Genomic DNA, 20,551 nt, shown 5'->3' with positions numbered 1-20,551 from the left:
CTGCCTCATCAACTAATATACATACCGTCTTGCCACCTATAAAATTATCCAACATCCATTTGCTTGTCCTAGCTATGTTCCCAGTCAGTCACTGCAATCCAGTGACCAAAAACTCCTATCTACAAACCTATGAAATCTGCTGTGCATTGTCTGCAGTTGTACAAGGTTGCTAGGGCCTGGAACTCCCTACCCATATCCATCAGGTCAATACCCTGCCTCCAATCTTGCAAAAACACTCTAAAAAGACTTCCTAGCTAAAAATCTGTCTCTGTTTATGCTGAAAACCAGGATAAATTATATCCATAAATGTGAGCAAGTACCTTTCCATTCCTATTACTACCTTATTCTCCCTTCTTCACTTACTTCATTATTTCTATCAAATTCTCTTCTTTGACTTTCTCTCTAAACATACCATAAACCTATTTTTCTCTCACTTCATATTGCAATTCCTATTTGTATTAGACTAACATACCTTTAATTTCTCTACAAACTGTTTAAATTTTCTCTAAATATTAAATGATTGTCATAACTTGTATTGACTCTTAACCAATGTTTTTATAGTATGTCTAATTTGTTATAGTTATTTAAACTGCAGATGTTCTTGTTTTATTTTTGAAGATTGTAAAATTATTATTTGTAAAATGTTTTGTAATAATTTGGAGCTTTTCTCCCTGGGCTACCATTGAAAATGTGCTTCTACCCTAACGGACTTTCTCAGCAAGTAAATGTCACTAAATAAATATAAAAAACACAACTATTGTAACCATTGAAAGGCCAACCACAATAAATAACAAATCCAAACACACAGCAACACAGAATACCCAAAAATACACTCAGGAGGCAGTCACTGGAAACAAACTCCAACTTTTAATGGTCTTTCTGGTTCCTCAGCAAGCAGCCTTCAAGGAATAACATAAGCCATCAGCCATTCCCATTTTATGTCAAACTGCTCCAATTAAACAATCATCTTATCACCAATAATCTATTACAAGAACCTGCTTAAACAAACATACCCTTAAAAAGGGGTAAAATATTTTCCATATACTATAAGTTACAAAAAATCATATATACAATATTCACATCCAGATTCATACCTTTAGGTTTTAAAGTATTATAATTTATGAACCTGATTTCCATTTTTAACAAACTAGCTAAAAAATCTCCACCCCTAGCAAGAAAAGGTGTAGCCAACACACTAAAGAAGAAACTAACATCAGAACCCTCATGCACATTAATAAAGTGCTCAGCTACTGGGCTATCCAAATTCCTATTTATAATATGTCCCAGATGTTCAAGAATTCTAACTTTTACCATACGTTTTGTCTGTCCAACAGACCATCTCACAGGAGTACACCCACACCCTACAATATAAACCGCCCCACAAGAAACACACGAAAACCTTCCCATGGGACAAAATAATTTACCATTAAATTTTCTATCTGAAATGCTCTTAATCCTAGAACATACTTTACATCTTCCACAAAGAAAAGAACCCATATTAGCCCCCTGGAAAGAAACCTTCTTAAAACCTAACAACCCCCTTAATTTAAATACCTCTGATAAGAAAATGAAACATATGAAGGGAACAAAGCTTTAACTGCTCATCTTCACATACCACTGGCCACAAATCTTTCACTGACCTCCACAAAATATCAGAAAATGTGGAAAATCTAGTACAAAAAACAATATGTTGTCCTGCCTATCAGTTTCCTGATCAAAATGATGCCTTTTAAAACTATCCTAACTATTATGTCTCCTACCACAGCTGCTGCCCTCCACCTTTAACACACTAGCCTTAGCTTTTTTCAAACTAACACTGGAATAACCCCTTTGCAACAATTTCTGTTCCACCTTCATAAACTTTTCTTCTACCAAATTCTTATCAGAAGTACTCTCATAAATCCTTTTAAATTCTCCCATAGGCAATGCTTCCATAAGATGTGATGGGTGCATGCTACTGGCCTGTAAAAAATGATTAACTGCAGTAGGCTTCACATGGAGTTTATGTTCTACAGTCAAATCTTCCTTAACATAAAATTCTACATCTAGAAATTGTATATTCATTCTATCCACAGGAAAAGTAAACTGCAACCCCAATTCATTCTGATCAATAAATACAGAAAACTCATTCAAATTCCTCCTACATATAAAATTAAATAATCAATGCAACACTTAAACAAAATAACATTCTTTGCAAAACATTCTGTAGAATAAATAAATCTATTCTCAAAAAAGGCCATAAAAATAATAGCATAGCTGGGGGCAAAAAAGCCCCCATCGCTGCGCCTTCTTTTTGCAAAAAATAATCACCCCCAAAACAAAAATAATTATGCGCTAAAACAAAATTCCAATACTTCCACCAGAAAGGCTGTATGTGGTCCTCACAATAAACAACAACAATCTGAACAATGATGGTCAATAATTTCAACAATAAAAGTTATAACCCACAGAAAACATGTAAAACAAGGGGGATGGTGGGTGGGTGTGGCTACTGCTGCAGTGAAGAATTCAAATGTCTACTCTTATAGGCAGGTTTAACTTTCACAACTGTATATTCATCATTCTCACTGCTGCAGTAGCCTATGGATAGATTGTCAAGGCTTACCCAACCTGGGAGGAGGAAGGATAAGGGTCCAGGAGTCCCTGGAGAACAGTCCTTGCAAAGCTTGTTCTGGACATACTGAAGAAATCCAGTTTGTAGTGCTTTGTTAATGTATGGATGGAGGACCAAGTTGCTGCCTCTAGAATTCTTCAAAGGCCACCCCTTTAAAATGTGCCATAGAAGAAGCCAAATCCCTTGTTGAATGGACCCTAACCCTGCCTTGAATGGTTTTGCCATCATGGGAGTAACAAAACACAATAGTAGAGGAACACCATCTAGAGATACTCTGTTTAGACATGGGTTGACCTTTCTTAGTCTCTGTATTGGAAATAAATATATAGTTGGCCAGATTTTCTGAAGGATTTGGTTCTCCCAAGGTAATACTTGAGTTGCTTGTGCGTATCCAAAGTATGAAGAATCTGTTCTCACCTGTTTTCTGGCTCTGAATAACAAACTGGGTGATTGATGGCTTGATTCAAAGTGAACTCTGATGCAACCTTAGACATGAATATTGGGATAGTCCACAGAATGACCCGATCTCTATGGAAAACCAGGCAGAGATCCCCCACCATGAGAGCTTTCAACTCATATACTCACCTTGCAGATGTCAGAGCAACAAATAAACCAGTTTTCCAAGTAACAAACCTTAACTCAGCCAAACAGGTAGATTCAAAAGGTGACATAGACAGTTTCTCCAGTACAAAAATTGAGATCCTAGGATATATTTGTTTGCGGGGGGGGGGGGGTCTCGTATGTAACACCCTTTTCATAAACTGAAAAGAAAGACGGAGATCCATGAGCAAACAAACTGAAATGGCTGCTAGATGCACTTTGATAGAAACTTCCTGATGGGAGACTGGTTATTGACTAAGCACCAGCTAGAAATTCTTTTCCATTTGCCAACCTATGACTTTCCAGCAGCAGGCTTTCTTACCTCATTTAGTACATGCTGCACTTCTTCATGAAAGTTGCAGTTGCTTGATGTCTGGGGGTGTCAAATATCCCTTGTCCTGTGTGAGTAGATCCAGTCTGTGAGGAAGTTTGTGGTAATTGACCTTGGCCAATTCCATAAGTAGGGAGAAGCACTTTTGTCTGGGCCAAAAGGGAGTCACCACAATGATTTCTGGTAAATCATTCTGAATCTTCAGAAGTACCTTAGAAATCAGTGGAAAGGGTGTAAAAGCATATATGTACATCCCCGGCCAGGGGAACGAGAGAACGTTTTCAAGGATTCCATTTGTCTAATTGTCTGTTTTAAAAGAGACACACAGATCTACTTGCGGTGTTCCCCATATCTGGTGCAATTCCTGGAATACCTCTGGACTGAGTTTCTACTCTAAGGTTCTGTCCAGGATCTGCTGAGTTTTTCTGCTGCTGTGTTTTGCCCTGACAGTATGAAAGGCACCTGAATAGTTAGGGAGTGTTGAAGAGCTAACTCCCAATCTATCATTGCCAAGCAGCATAGTTGATATGACTTGGTACCCTCTTGTTTGTTTAAGTATCACACCACTGTGTTATCAACTGAAGAGGTCCTAGTTTCAGATAAAATGTAAGGCTTTTACAGCTTGAATCACAGACAGCATTTCTTTGATATTTATGTGCTTTTGCTGTCCAAACTTTTCCCAGACCTTTCACTTTGACTCCCATACAAACTTCACTCCAAATGAAATTTGAGGAGTCTGTCAAGATCAATTGATTTGGTGTAGGAAGAGAGAAAGGGAATCATGGATTGACAGCCACCTGATCCCTTCACCATTGTAGTTCTAGCTTTATAAATCCCAGCACTGAGATTTGAAATTCTAGGAGGTGGAAATGCTGGGTCCATATGTTTTTAGGAACTACTGAATCTTTCTCATGTGCAGCCTGGTTAGTGGTATCACTGGGAGCATAGAAACCATAAGGCCTCAAATTCTGGTGGAATTCTTTGGCTGAAGCATGTGTCATACAAGGAAAGTTCAAGAATATTTTCTAATTAGTTTCTTCCTTGGCTTGACTTAAAATACCTTTTACATGAGAGTGTTTATAAAGCACCCTAAACAACACAATCTTATGTGACTGAGTCTAAAAGGATTTCTGTATGTTACTCTGAAACCTCAGATAGGTTAGGAGAGATTGAACCTTTGTTAAGGACTCGTGTCATCCGGGCAGAGGGTCTTTACAAATAAGCAAGGCATCTAAATAAAAAAAATCTGTGCATAACTTGCAGCATGCAGTGAGCCACTACAGGAGCTAAGCACTTTACAAACACTCTTGTTTCAGTAACAGCCCAAATGGTAATGCAGATAATTGATGGCATGACCCAGATACACAAAATCGTAGGAATATCCTGAATTTCTATGCTGTTGAAATACAAGTGTGACTTTCCCTCTTGCTGGATGCAACAACTGAGGTTAGTTTGCATTCTTGTTTGTACAAGGTTATTCATCTAGCGCAGTCTTCCTTCTGAGAGAAGATATAAAAGAATGATGGACATGGTTTTAACTGTATAGGACAAAATTCAGTTACTGGTTGCAGACTGCCAATGTACCTATTCTGCTTCAATAAGGTTATTTAGTATCTGAATCCTTAATGTCTCATTTCTTCATACAGAGTGGTTGACTAAAGTTTTCCTGGAATTTCTTTACATGGTTGGAGTTCTGTGAAGGATGTCTACATTAGCAGAAAACTCATACCTATGGCTTGTCCAGCACTGGTATACTTTTGGACTGAAGAAGAAGAAGAAATATTGGCAATCTAGCTTGGTAAAATTTATCTCTCCAACTTTGTGAAACTTTTTGGGGAACCTGTCACAGACAAAAACTCATAAACCCAGGAAAATCTTTTCTGAAGCATGCTGACCATAAAATGAAAGTGCCTTACCAAAAAGTAGAAGCAAATTGCTTTGTCAAGTATCACATTCAGATATCACCTACTGTTCCATTATTTTCTGCTGGAGTAGCATGTGATAGACTTATATCCCAGGGATTTTCTTTTTTGTAATGGTTCCTCCTGCTGTTTTCCAAGAGACATTCTGTCATCTTCTGTTTTTGACCTAATTCAGAAAGGAATATGGGATTAAAAGAGACTACTGATAAGGGAAGGTTTCATAAGCTTTTAAAATAATGTCACATCTCATGCTTATGCAAATATTAAGGTATTTTATTTGGAACTATGTCTAATATTTATTGCATGTTTGCGTAATTTAACTTTTGTTCACTATCAGAAATTTTGTCTGTGCTTGAGCGGGTCACCAACTTCACTCCATTACAAAGTACATTCCCTTCAATTCCCTTATGTAATATTTTGGTTGTCATATGCAAAATAAAAAGCAAGGTACATAATGTTTGTTAAAGTACAAATTGTTATGTCCACAAAGAGCAAATTTTATGACAGGCAATAAGTGGAAACCAATCATTACTTTTCAGCCCACACTGAAAAACACTGACACTTTTCAACACAATTGTAAAAGCAGCTTTGTAGCCTACTTATTTCTGCCTGTACAAAACAGTAATGGTTACTTCTAAACTGGATTTCAGCTAGAAATTATAATGCACATATTGAGCATAAGGACTTTATAGCTTAAATTTTTTTCAATCCTCAATAATTATTTTGCATAGCGTACTAGCACCAAAGCAGCAAATACCAGGTACAGCACAGAAGTCTGAATATTAAACAAGCTTCTGTCTAGTAATCCTACAACCTTTCATATTATGGTTCACGTCTATGAAAACAGCAGCAGGAAAAGCAGTTTAGTGGGTTTTATTATTTCCGTCTGGGTATTGTACCATGACAGCTTCTGCTAACAGATTCAAAACTTGGTGTGATGATTACCAATCCAAGGCAGTGAATTAAAAATGAGAGTTTTGAAAAATAGTCTGGTAAAATTGCATGATTCTAATTAATTGGTTGGGCACAAAAACACTAAATTAACAGATTAAATTAAGTAACATTACTCCATCCAATACAGTTTCAAACAGGTTTGCATTTTGGACTATTCTTGCTAAGTGCATTACTCGTGTGACAGTTACTATAAATGCATGAATTTCTACTTTTAAAATTAAATAGAAGTAGGTTTAAAATCTACATATCATGCCATAATCTATATTTTTCACTGAATGTTTTTATGAGATACAGTAGTTCACTGGAAGAGGCTTTGTTCCCGCTATCCTCTCTCTTTCTATCTGTTTGTCTGTCTCAATTGTTCAAAAAGCTTCTCTATTACATAGTAAACTGTGACTCTAATTTGTCACTCAAAGTGGAAAAATGGACTATAACTCCAAACTCTCATTCTAAAAGTTAGGTGTATTTGCAGCTATAAATTAATTCAGTGTGGCTGATAGAAAGATACTGAGAAAAAACAAGTACCAGAGTAGGGTGGTATATAAAAACAGCTGGTGTCAACCTCCAAGATGGCTGCATACTGATTAACTGCTTAACTTCAGCTCTCCCAATATAAAAACAGAAAAGGAGAGCCATTGAAACTATTTCTAGGTAAAACTCAGTAACTGGCTAGTAGGTACACTGCCTAGATGCCAACAAATGAGAAATTTGGAAAACTTGAAAGAAAATCAGCCACAAAAGGTGAAGAGAAAACACTGTCTGGGAAGGATGCTGAAACTGTTCATCAAAGTCAGTTCAAGCTTTCACTATGGTTCAAGAGATGGCTTCCAGTAATTAAGAGGAGAAATAGATCAAATGTACTTATAGATGATTAAAATAAATGAAAAATCAAGGACTATATTAACTCAAATAACAAAACGCTTGGAAAAATAGAAGTAACTTTGACTAGCTGTTCATGTGAACTTATAAAATTACAAAAATTAGAGAAGGAAATGAAGAAAAAGCTGTCTGAGTACAGACTTCTCATGTTTAAAAAATAGTATAGAGTTAGAGCACAGAGTATGCAAAGAAAACCTGATATTTTCTGCTATATCACAGAAACAGTAGGGAACAGACTGCATTCATTTTATGAAAGCACAAATAAGTAACTGCACTGGTGTTCTTCAGTAGGATTTGTTAATTCAATGGGCACATAAACAATATGCTAAAAACCTGACCATGTGAAAGCAGGCAAACCCTACATTAGCAAAGATGCAATCATACCAACAGAAAGAGTTTATCCATACAAAACTGTGGCAGAAGAACAAAGCACTAAAAAATGGAGATAGCAAGGTATTTGTAGAAAATGATTATTCCATGCATACCAGGCAGAAGAGAAGGAAATTTATCCAAGCAATTAGGGAATATTGAAAGGCTGTTATGAAATTTTATGAAATTGAAGCTGCTATAGCAAGCTGTCTTTGGCATATTTTATCTTGGAAGAACAAAGACATTTTTTGATGCAGGTCAGGATAAGGAGAAAATAAAAATGTTTATCCAACAAAAAGTGAGCCAGCAAGCAGAAGGTGGCTCTGCTTCTCACTCTTCTGACAGTGAAGTTTGCCATTGAAACATTTTCCAGTGTTCCAAAGGAAAAGACTTCAAATGCAGAAAAAAAAAACACAGGAGTTGACTAGAAGAATCAGGAGTACCTTGGACATGAGCCAGAGTTTGGTGTTAGGAGATGGAGATGAGAAGGAAGAAGACAAGCAACACTGAAATTGGTGAATAAATTGAAGACTAATAAGCATCAATTACATTTGTAAACTATGGCTTTGCAAAAAAAGGTGGCTGAAGAAGACTTGATTTTTGTCAACTTTGTTAAACTTGTGGGTGTACTGTAAAGCATATACCCCACTTTATGTCATAAATGTTTAGAAGGACAATAAAAAGGGGAAAATGTAGGTATAAGTAAAACAATGTTTGTTATTGTTGTTTGTATAAAGCATTTCATGATATAAAATCCACGCTATATATACTAAAGCATTTCTCTGTAGTGTGTAGACATGGATATTTTAAAAGTGGAGGATTTTTTTTAGTGACTGCTGTATGTGTTAAAGTTATTAAAGTAACCAAGTACAGTTTTAATTGTAAGAAATACAGGTTTTAGATTATAACATGAGAAGAAAGGCTGGGCAAAAGCAAGATTAATGTTGACATGCTATGATGTTGAGCTACTTTGGTGAGAGTCAGGTGCAAAGGTGCTCAAATTCGATTACATTTAATTTAAGATCATTTCTCTTACTTTTACAAGGGTGAATGTCTAGATTAATGCCCCTGGATTAAGTTATAAACAAGTGTTTTGTAAGCAAGTAGGTTTGAAAAATAAGATAAAATAAAGAGTTTTTTTTTTTCATTAGCAAATGCGTATTAGGAGTCATGAAGTCTGCAGGTGAAGGCAGCTGCACCTTCTGATCTGAGTGAAATTTACAAAGATTCATTGCTGAGTACTTTACCATGTAGAAGAGCAGTGTGCACATGCAAGTAATTAACCTTGAGAGTTCTGAGCATTTTTTGCTGAGGGAAATGCAAAATTAAAAGGTACAATAGCAAGCGGTTCAGTGAAAAATAAAGTTTGAAATTATGGCAAGTGAATAAGAGATAGCAGCCTTCCTAGCAGCCTTAATGCTTTAATGCATAAAATAGAACAGTATACAATTTAGTTTTACTAAAAAGATAGCCAGTGCATTTTTTCTTAGGGCTAAAACTAATGTTTTCTTAATGGATACAAGCTATTTTCACATCTGGAATAAGAAAAGCTCAGACAGCAATCAGTGTAAGTGGAGCACAGGCTGTAGCATGCACTTAAGCATGAATAACCTTAATTTTAGGTTAGGAAATGCCTGTTGGTGCAGCTGTCAATTTTGAGTAATTGTTCTTATCTGAAGGGCTAAACTTTCATTTGTTTTAAGCTAATAGGGGATGTGGGTGTTTTGAAAATGCATTTAGCTTTTTGGTTTGAGGATTTTTATGAAAACAAAAAGTCTTGAAAATGTGACATAGGTTCAGATGGAGATGAGAAGAAACAATGGTATGAAGGATCAGCCTGCCAAACATTACTGTGTCCATGAAACACAAAAGATGTGAATACACATTACGTCATGTGTAACAGGTAAGAACAACAGCTTTTTATCACAATTGCTATGCTGTCCACATTGTCATGGAATGTAAACAAACATACAAGCATAGACAAAAAGGAAAGAGTATTGAATTATATTAAGAAATGGAGAGTGAAAATTGTAATGCTGCAGGAGACGCATTTGGAAATAAATGAGCATGTGAAATTAGCAGAGAAAGGATTTCAAGATGGATATTCAGCAGAAAATCAGGAACAAAGGAAAAGAGGATTAATTATACTAACTGTTAGAGAGGCTCCAATAGCAATAGAAATGGAAAAAACACTAATAATGGTAGATTTGTGGTAGTAACGACTTGTTAGCAAGGGAGGTGGATTACTGTAGCATGTATTTATGTCACCAAAATGCTGTTATGGAGCTTAACAAAATTTTGGGAGAAATAATCAGCTTTCAGCAGGGAATATTTCTTATAAGTGGGGAATGGAACTTGATTTGTAATAGTGAAGATGTATCAGGGGGATCTACAAGGAAAAAATAAAATATATTATGAAAATACTTGGCATGGAAGATGTGAATTAAGCAGTAGGAACTCAGGAAGAATTTCCATATTATTCCCCAAGTACAATATCTTGACTAGACTAGATAGAAATTATATTTCACAGAAACATTTGCATTTAATTGAAAGCTTAGACACACATCCAATAACTATTTCAGATCAAGCTAATATAAAAATTCAGTGTAATGAAGTAAAAATGAGACACTGATGCTTTCCCACCTACCCATTAAAAGGAGGATAATTTAAGGAATGAGTAATGGAAATCATCCAAGAGTTAATAGGGAAAATAGAAATATCTTCAAACGTTATACCTAGTGAGTTGGATAAAATGAAAATGGAGATTAAAGTTGGGTAGAAATAAAATAGAAAAAAATATGGTTAAGAAGTAATAGAAATTACTTAGGCTGACAAAGGCTAAAGTATTACAGATTAGGATAATCTCACAGAAAAAGAAAAGGCATAAATGTTGAGTGCTAAACAGAAAAATGATGGAGTATATGGATAATATGCATGAGTTTAGAAAGACTGCTGTTAAAAAAAAGTTAAGTACTCACTATAGCATTCCATCTGTGCTGTCTATTTTCTTTCTTCCTTAACAAATGGTTTTGAATCCAACCCTTGGATCTCACTCGGCCTCTTTCTCCAACTTGTGGAACACTGAAATTCTCAAGCTCCTCCCTTACCTATATTGCACTAGTCTTCTACCATACCTCAGATCTTGTTTGCTAACCTTTAAGGCTATATAATGTTAAACATATAAAAATGAGAAGAGATAGAATCTGAATCTCATATAAATGAACATTGGCTCCTTTAGCTTCTTACAATCCTTTCAGAAATCAAATTGGTAGGGGGTTGGAGGGAGGGAAGTTGAGGAAAAATAAAATAGGCAACGCAGATGGAATGTTATGGTATGTGCATAACTATTTTATTTGATGTTGTCATTTTCATTCATTCCTCAACAAATGGACAGAGTCCCTGGCTACCTAAATCCCAGGAGGAGTCTAAGGAATGATATTTCTAAGCACCACTGAGCTGAAGGCTGCTCCTTCCCTAAAGACCAGATCCCAGTTGCAATGAACAATAAAGGTATGTGGATTAGCCCAAGTTGCAGCTGCACAAATATTGTGCAGAAAAGATTGGGATAAAAATACAGAAGAAGTTGCAATAGTCCTGGTGGAATGACCCTTTAGAGGTTTTTCCAAAATAAAGAGGAAATTAACCATTTGGCTAAAGTCACTTTAGTAATTGGTTTGCCCAGTTTTGAATCTGAAAAGGAGATAAATAATTGCTCTGATTTCCTGAAAATTTTTGTCCTGTGTAGATAAGAACATATCTGTGAATATCCAACAGGTACAGCATATACTGTCATTTGTTTGTGAAATTTGGAAAGAAAACTGGAAGTTTGAAAGATATTGGATTCTGACCCCATCTTGGGAAGGAAGGATGGGTTGGTTCTTAAAGATACCCTATCCTTATGAAAACTCAAATAAGAAGGCTTAGAAAATAGGGCTTGAAGTTCAGTTCTGAGACTCTTCTAGCAGAGGGAATGGCCGCTAAAAATATGCTCTTCCAGGTTAAAAATTTTAGTTCACACTTGGTGATGGTTCAAAGGAAGATTGGATCAAGGACTGTAAAACCAAATTCAAATCCCACTGTGAAGTGGGATCTTTAAAAGGGCATCTAAGAAGAAGAGTTCCCTTTATAAAGGCCTTGCAAAGTCTGGAAGAAGCTAAAGCTGAATTATTTACTCCAATGTGAAAATCAGAAATGGCAGATAATAGTAGTTTGCTAGCTGAAGAACTAGCACCTTTATTCCAAATTGTACCTAAAAAATCAAGAACTTTAGATATTGGTGCCAAAAAGGGATCAATGTTATTTTGCTGCAGCAAAATAATTTTTTTTCCATTTACTTCTGTAAATTTTTCTAGTAGAAGCTTTGTGAGAAGATATAAGAATATGGCGGACAGGGGAAGAGAGCTTGAGCTGTCTCTCTATCAACAGAAATGGAAAAAGCATGCAGTCAAATTTAGGCTTAAAATGTCCAGGTGTATCATATCTGTCAGGTGAGACAGGAGGTCTGGAACTGGATCCAGAATCCATGACAGGTGAAACAGATAAGGCAAAGAAAAGGGAACCAAATCTGACTAGGCCAATAAGAAGCAATGAGGATGGCTGTGCTCTTCAATCAAGATGCTTTCTGAAGGAATTTAGGGATTAGAGGTACTGGAAGAAAGGCATAGAGGAGGCTAGGGGGCAGTTGTGGAGAACAGCATCTCTCAGTGATTCCCCTGGTGAGGGTGATTCAGGGCAAAGAACCTGCTGCACTTGTTGCTGAGGGGAGATGCAAAGAGGTCACAGCAAAGTTGGCCCCATCAATGGAATATTGTTTCCACCACTTTCATGTTGAGTGACTACTCATGAGGCATTATAAAGGACCTGCTTAACTTACCTGCTATCATGTTGGATTTCAGGGGAATGTGCATTGCTATCAGAAATCAATTGGATGTGATGACCAAATACCACACTAAATGTTTCTCGACACATGGGATAAGATTTGGTTCCTCCTTATTTGTTGATGTTTCAAACCACTGACATATTGTCCATCTGAATCACAATGGTCACAGAGGGGACAGTGTTTTGGAAGGCCTGCAACACTAGGAAAACAGCTGCCATTTCTAGGACATTGATATGCATATAGGCCTCTTCGGGGGACCATGTGCCTTGGATTGTCTTTCCCAACAAGTGCCCCCCCCCCACACACTTGATTTGGAAAGCATCAGTGGTAACTATGGCCTTGGGTTGAGGGAGAATGAAGGGGCAACCTTGCATTATTATATTGGAGTAAATCTGTCAAAGGAGGTAATTTTTGCATGCCTGATTTATCTTGATTTAGGTGGATAAAAGTTGGTGAACAATAGACCAGTAACTTGCTACAGTCCACTGAAGAATTCTCTTGTGATAGCTTGCTAACAGAACCACAATAATCACAGCAGACATTGACCCCAATGCTTGAAGGATTAATTGAGCTGAGATAGAAGAATTTTGAATGATCTATTTCACCTGGAATCATATGGTTGTACCTTTGGTAAATCAAGGGAGGTTGTCAAGAATACTGTGTTGAACAAAGCTCTGATGAACATCAATATTTGAGGTGGTTCTAGTTGTGATTTGTTGTGATTGATAGCAATTGCCAGGTGAGAGCATAACTGGAGTACATAATCTTGTGATTTGTTAAGATGATGCCTGGCTGGAGCAGTTATGAGCCAGTCTCCAAGTAAGGAAAATTCCAGAATCCTGCAGTCTCAAGTGAGCTGCCATTACTGCCATGCATTTGGTGAACACCCTGGGAACTGTGGTCAGACCAAAGGGCAAAGCTCTGAATTGGCAATAACTGGCTCCCAGCAAGAAGTGTGGGTATCTTCTGGATCACCTCTTCATTTTTATATGGTGGTATGCATCCTGAAGATCTGTTGAGCACATCCAGTTTTCCTTGTTTAGAAAAGGCAGAATAGACTGAACCATAACAAATGGAACTGTGTACTGAATTGACTTGTTCAGAATGCTGAGATCCAAAATTGGTCTCCAGTCCCTTGTTGCTTTTTTTGGTACTAAAAATAATCCTGTGTAAGTTCTGGACTCTTTCTGGTCTGGGGGATCTCTTGGATGACTCTTTTTTCTAGCAGCTTTTTATTTCTAGTGCTGTTGCTTTCCTGTGACTAGGTGGAACATTGGGAATTTTGTTTACTGTTAAGGGGGTTAAGGAAAAAGGTATTTTATCTTTTTCTTCAAGATTTTTCCCAGTTAGGGGTTGCCACAGTTTATAACCTGTCCGCTCATGATTGGCAGTGGAGTTTTACAGTGTCGAGTTGCCACTCTGGCGCCCAACCTTCCACAGAAGGCACACACATGCACGCACTCACACCTAGGGCCAATTTAGAGGGTCCAATCCACCTACAGCATGTCTTTGGGATGTGGGAGGAAACTGGAGCACCAGGAGGAAACCCACGTGACCACAGGGAGGACATGCAGACTCCACACAAAAGGCATCCCAGCTGAGGATCAAACCGGAGAACCTCTTGCTTTGAGGTGGCAGTGCTAACTACTGCACCACCGTGGCCACCCAGAAAAAGGTATTATATAACCTCTGGAAATAATTGTCTGCATACATGAATCTTTTGTAATCTCTAGCTAGGCTCTCTGGTGCAGGGATAAATGACTCCCATCTGCCTCCAGAGGTGGACAATCAGGCCTTCTTTCAGGAGCATTGGTAGAATCTGTTAGAAAAGGTATCTCTAGAGCTTTGATTTTGCAGAGTTTCTCTGTTGCATTGGTGGCATCTTCCATTAGAGTTCCCTCCTACCCCTGGGTTAACTATCTCCAAGTGGACCTTAGAAGGGACCTTGGGACTTTCTGAACCACATTTTTTAACTACCTCATTAATTCCTAGAAAAGGTCCTTTGAGGAGTTGAAAAACATACAGCCACAGCAGATAGTGTTTTATTTTCCTGCTTACAACTGGATAATGTGTCTTTAACTGTGGGGCCAAATAAAGAACTTCTGTCAAAGGGAGCACTGATGAAGGAACACTTGAAGGGCTCTATAAAATCACACAGGTGCATCCAGTCATGCCTTCTAATGGAAATGCCTGAAGTGGCTGCCCTTGATGTACCTTCAGCTGCATGGGAAATGAGCCTCATGCATGAGTTTGAAATAGATTGTAGGATAGCCAGCTATGAGGCATTTGGGCTCTCTCCCTAAAAAGTAATAGTCCCAGAGAGGGATTTGGTAAGTTCTTTAATCAAATCCCTCAGGAGTCTAGTGAAGTGTGTCAAATACTTCAGCAACTGAAGTGCAAAAATCGTTGAAGCATATACACATTTCCTGAATCTGTCCAGTGCCCTAGACTCCCTGTTAGGGAGATGAACAGAGAAACTTTGTTCTGCAAGTTCTTTTTTTGTGGCCACCACTATAGCCATGGCATCAACTGATGGATCTGGGATCCTTGGATCCAACTGCTCAGAAATCAAAGGTCAGATCAGAGAAGGAAACAGAATAGGTGGGGTAGTACTCATGAAGGTCTCAGGACCCAGTGGGGTAGGAGCCAGGAGAACCCCATTGCAATTTACATGGAGAGGAATTCCATCATCATCCTGCCCATATCTGCTATGGTCAGACTTCTGCAGGAACCAAAACAAGATGTTATTGATGAAGCCCTAGAATTGTGATGCTTAGGAGACCTTTCCAGAAAGGGAGGTGGGAGACGAGAGAACACTGAACCCAGGCATGGAGGAGATCTGATCTGTGGTGACTTATCCATATGCTTCTTTGGATCTGAGTGGGTCAGATCCAAAGTTTTTGTTTTTAGATCCAAAGTAGTCAAACTGAAAGATATTGTCTTTGGATCTGAACAGGCTGGATCTGAAGGTTTTGAAATCTTAAGAGGCAGTTCCGAACCCGGAGTCGAGGAACTTGTAGGGAATGGTTTTTAGCCTCTTTTTTGTCCTGTTTTTTAGTGGTTTGAGCCCCAGATGCTGTATCAGAAGATTTTAATGGGAATAATCCTCTCAAAATTAGCTTATTTCTTCTATCAATAAGGGCCCTAGGTTGAAGACCTTGCAAATGTAACAGGCAGAATCCAAGTGGGCCAGACCTAAACAATAAACACACATAGCATCAAATAAATGAATTTTATGGACACAGGCCATGCATTTTGTTAAAACTGGAGGGTTTTTCAACCATATTTTTCTATAAGAATGAAGAAAAAAGATTTTTTTAATATAGATAGAAAAAGATACAGGGAAAGTATTACCAGCAATGGTTATACAAGAATATACTTAAAAGGTACAAGAGAGAAAAAGAAGGGAAATTACCAACTATGGTACTGTAGATATACAATAAAAAGTGCAGAAAAAAACAGGGGGATACATAGAGAATCTTACTAAGAAAGAGGTAGAGAGATAAGCAAAGAAAATTCTATTTTTACTCACAAAAACCTACTACTACTCGAGAGCTGACAGTGACCGCATCCATATGTGAAGGCGCCAAATGAAATCTGAAGTATGGCAGAGAACTGGTGCATTATGGGTAATGGAGGAGCTCATTAGTTTCAGTGTTCTACAAGATGGAAAAAGTGGCTGAGTCAGATTCAAGGGTCAGATCCAAACCCATTTGTAGAGGAATGAATGAAAATGACAATATCAGATCTATTTTTCAATAATAATACAAGTAAAAATAGTTGCTAGCAAACTTAGGACACCTATAACAAGAAAAAAAAACAGAGATCCTTTAGAGGATTTAGAGATATTCTGGATTTTTTAAACACCTTTATTGAATTATCACTTGTGATATAGGACAATTTACATTTATATAAAAGTAATCAGACTGCATTAACAGGTTCAAGTTTGCAAACATTATACTTCACATATATTGCTACACATCTTATAACCTAAGCAATATTACATAAATTATTCAATTCCTGCCTTTTTTAAACAAGAAACATCTTTATTAAACCATCACTTATGACACAGGTGATCATATTTTTATATAAATGAAAACAAATCACACCAACACAATCCTAGCTGCAAGTATTTTATATCACAAACCATACTGACACACTCTCAGTTGCAAACATTATACATCACTGATAATCTACCCAGTCATGTTCAGTCAAACATTACTTATAAATATATATATATATATATATATATATATATATATATATATATAATAGGTAGGTACTAGGCTATTAGTCCTAGGGCCTATATAAGCCTAGCCAAAAAGGTACCTTGGCTTTTGTCACCCAAGAAAATTATTTTCCTGTGCCCCTGTCAAGCAGAACCACAGAAGTGATCCCTGGGGTGAATTTCCTATTTCCCATCTTGGCCCATTTAAGTCCTGCCTTCTTTTAAACCTCATGCCTACCCTGTATGTATATTTCCCACAATTCCCATTTTTGCTATGAAGTTTGCTCATAACGTTTCTAAAGATTTCAATTCCAGTTGTTTTATCTCTGTTACTATATTCACTACTTCTAGTATAGCTTGTTTAGATTTTCATTTTCATTTTCTAGTAACTGTTTTTTTGGCAACCACCATAATTAGAAACAGCAAGTCCTTACCATATCTAGTCAATTCTGATCCTGCATCATAGTGTAGAAAAATTATCTTCCTCATCACCAGTCTACCCACACAGCATCCCATAGTACCTCTACATAATTATTGTTGCTTCTTAACCACAGCTGCCTTTCTTTTATTTCCACCATATTTTTAAACTCCACCTTAAATTTATCCCACTCCCTAGCTATATTTTCAGAAATAATTTATATACTCTTGATTAGCTCCTGAATAACTTCCACTACCCATTCCTTAAATTCTTCTCTTTTCAACAGATAGGTGAGAAAGTGCCAGTGACTCATTTTTATTTCATTACCCTGTATTTTTATTTTAGTTATGATATGAAATAATTATTGGGTGTGTATCAAGACCTTCAATTAAATGCACATGTTCCTGTGAAATGTGAATTCTGTCTAGCCTAGCCCAATTTTTATAGCTTGGGAATAATATGCAAATTCACTCCAAACTCCTGTTACTGAATTCACATCATCCATGCCAAATATTTTTATAAATATCTTCAAAAATGTACCCTCCTTTGTTCTAGTTTCCCTTCTGGGCCCCCACCCTTGGACACGTCCTCACTGCTGCAAATCAAATTCCAGTCCCCACCAATAAGTAATATTCCTTGCTGAAAACTGACTTTTTCTACCAGACTTTTCTTAAGCTTCATTACAGCAGTTTTAGGTGGAATATAAATGCATGCCAGTGTAATCTTCCTCCCATGCCAGTAGCCCCTTACCACTACAAATCTGCCATTATTATCTTTTTATCCTCTTCTATCACTATTGAAGCTCCTCTTGCAATTAATATAAGTACTCCTCTTTTCCTTTGTCCCAAATAGTCGAATAACCATCATGAAAATCTTTATCAAATTCACATGTTCATGGGTGGCGTAAGCCAGGGAACCTTGTTGGCTAGGCTTACATAGGCCCTCGGGCTGATAGCCTAGTACCTACCTATGAACCTACCTAATGAATCTATGTATAACTGTTCCAGCTTTTGTGTTACATGCATACACTGTTTAGCAGGTTGAACATTTATATTGTTCTTCCTTGTCATATCCATTTGAGTTTGTGTCACGTCTTACAAAATGTTTTGCTTTATTGAAAGCCATCAAACAAAAAAAAAAACAAACCCCCAATTCCCCCCTAAAACTTATTAATTAAATAATAACACACAAAACTATGTACATTTTCAAATATTGAAATTTTACTCTCCTAATAGGAACACGTGTCTCAAACTGACAGCCAGACTCATAGACTTGAGTTAACCTAAAAGAAAGGTTAGTCATTTTAAGACACATGGTGCAGCCTGTGCATCTACTAAGTGCTAACTGGTTTTGTCTTATCTTTATAGCTGTCCCAGTTGGAAAACTCCTGAATGCTTTCAGAGAACATTGTCTCCTAGAAAAAAAATCTTTTTTTCCTCAGCCAATCACTCTCTACCAGACTATAACCAATTTCTCTTCATCAGATAGAGACATGAGAACCAGATAGTTTCTATTTATCAGATTGTGTCCATGGAGACATGAGGGCTAGATACAGAATTGTTACTAAGCATAGATTCATTTGCTAGAAAAAAGCCTCATAATATTCAATATTCTTTTGCATGGGTTTCCACTTAAAACGTGTTACTAAATCAATCTAAGGTCCTTAATCCAGTCATTTTTCCATGCAAGAATGAGAAAAAGCACATTATTTTTTTCTTTTGTCATGCTCCTTTATCCAGGCTTTTTTTTTTACATTGCAACATCTACATTTCTTAAAACTGAATAAGAAGAAAGAGAAGGGAGAAGAAAGGATAAAAGAACAGCAACACCTATTTACAATCCCCATTACATTTAAAAATAACTGAGAAAACTTTACTTTATAGAATGCAAAGAAAACCTGACATCACAAAAATAGTAATATTAAGAAATAAAAATGGTTTCTTACAGGCTTCTCCCCTCTTCTCACCCAAAGCATTTTTTATGAGCATTAATGACATGAGGTAGGGCATATACCCGAGTCCCACACAAGTCCAACAAGTTCTGATAAAGTCCAATGTTTCCAGATTTTCTTGTTTTGTCATATTTCACATTAAGTTACTGGTTTTATTACTGTTCATCTCCATCTCCCAAATCCTGTCTCTGCTGAATTTCCAATGTACTCTCAATTCTTCTAGTCAACTCTCATGCTCCCTTCCTTCTCTATAACATTTTCCATTGAAACAGTGGGAAATATTTCACAGGTACAGTCTCTCTGTGGTTTTTACTACCAGAAGAACAAGAAGCAGAATCTCCTGTTTCACAGCTCACTTTTTGTTGGACAAACTTTTGTATTTCCTCCTTAACATGTACTTCTTCAAAAATGATTTGTCCATCCAGGGAAGAATACATTGAAAACAGCTGGGTACAGCAGTTTGAATCTCATACCTGCATCTCGACATTCCCTAAATAGTGGAATGAATGAATTTACTCCTCTTCTGCCTGGTGTACAATGAGGAATCATTCTCCACAAACACTCTGCTGTCTCCCACTTTTAGTCTTTTGCACCTTCTGCCACAGTTTTGTCAGAAACAATTCCTTCTGCTGGTTGGATTGCATCTTTACTACTAAAGGTCTAGACTGCTTTCTCATAGCCAGGTTTGGAGCATACACATGATGTGCCCTTTCAATGAACAACTTCTGCTGTGGAATACAGTCCAGTTCCTTATTTTTGCTTCCATAAAATTAATGCAGTTTGTTCCTTCCAGCTTCTCAAACACAGTTCTCCCTACATGCTCTGCCCTCTAATTCTATTATTTTTTGAAACATCTCTTCCTAAGCAGTCTCATATTCAGCCAACCATTTCTTCATTTCGACCTCTGTTTTTTGCAGTTGTATCACCTCATCTGAATATCTGTTTAAAGCTTCTTCCATTTTTCCAGCCTTTTCTTGTTTGTGTTTCTATACACCATCAGTGTTTCATTTATTTTAACCAGGTCTGTATGCATTTGTCTTATAACTTTCCATAGGTTATGCAAGTCATGTCTGGAGGTTGCATTGCTTTACTTTCTCCAGTCAGTGTTTCTTCTCACTTTTTGTAGCTTATTTTTTTCAGGTGCTCTGTATTTCTTTCTTCCTGGCATCCAGGCAGTACACTTAGTTTACCCATACATAAACACAAAAGTCTACTGGCCTTCTCTGTTGAGTTTTCCTACTGGGAGAGCTAGAGTTAAGCTGTTTCTCAATGTGCAGCCGTCTTGGAAGTTCTCATGTTTTAGAAACTTTGCGAAAATTTGTAAAAAGCAGAGAAATGTGTAATTCAAGAAACAGCACAAATGGAAATATTTATGGAACATTTAATTATGTCAGGGTTAGAGGTAG

General features: G+C 37.1%; 1 long non-coding RNA gene across 1 annotated transcript in view; it reads right to left on the bottom strand.

The window, feature by feature from the left end:
* Positions 1 to 20,551, bottom strand: part of LOC122812270 — a 393,524-nt gene that overhangs the window by 172,598 nt on the left and 200,375 nt on the right. The window contains exon 2 of the long non-coding RNA XR_006366376.1: positions 5,462 to 5,633. This is a non-coding gene — a long non-coding RNA (uncharacterized LOC122812270). The remainder of the gene's footprint in view (positions 1 to 5,461; positions 5,634 to 20,551) is intronic.

This window comes from Protopterus annectens, chromosome 9.part0 (genome assembly GCF_019279795.1).
Source record: "Protopterus annectens isolate FY-2018-M chromosome 9.part0, PAN1.0, whole genome shotgun sequence".
Classification (NCBI taxonomy): Eukaryota; Metazoa; Chordata; order Ceratodontiformes; family Protopteridae; genus Protopterus; species Protopterus annectens.
This window is presented reverse-complemented; position numbering and strand designations above follow the sequence as displayed.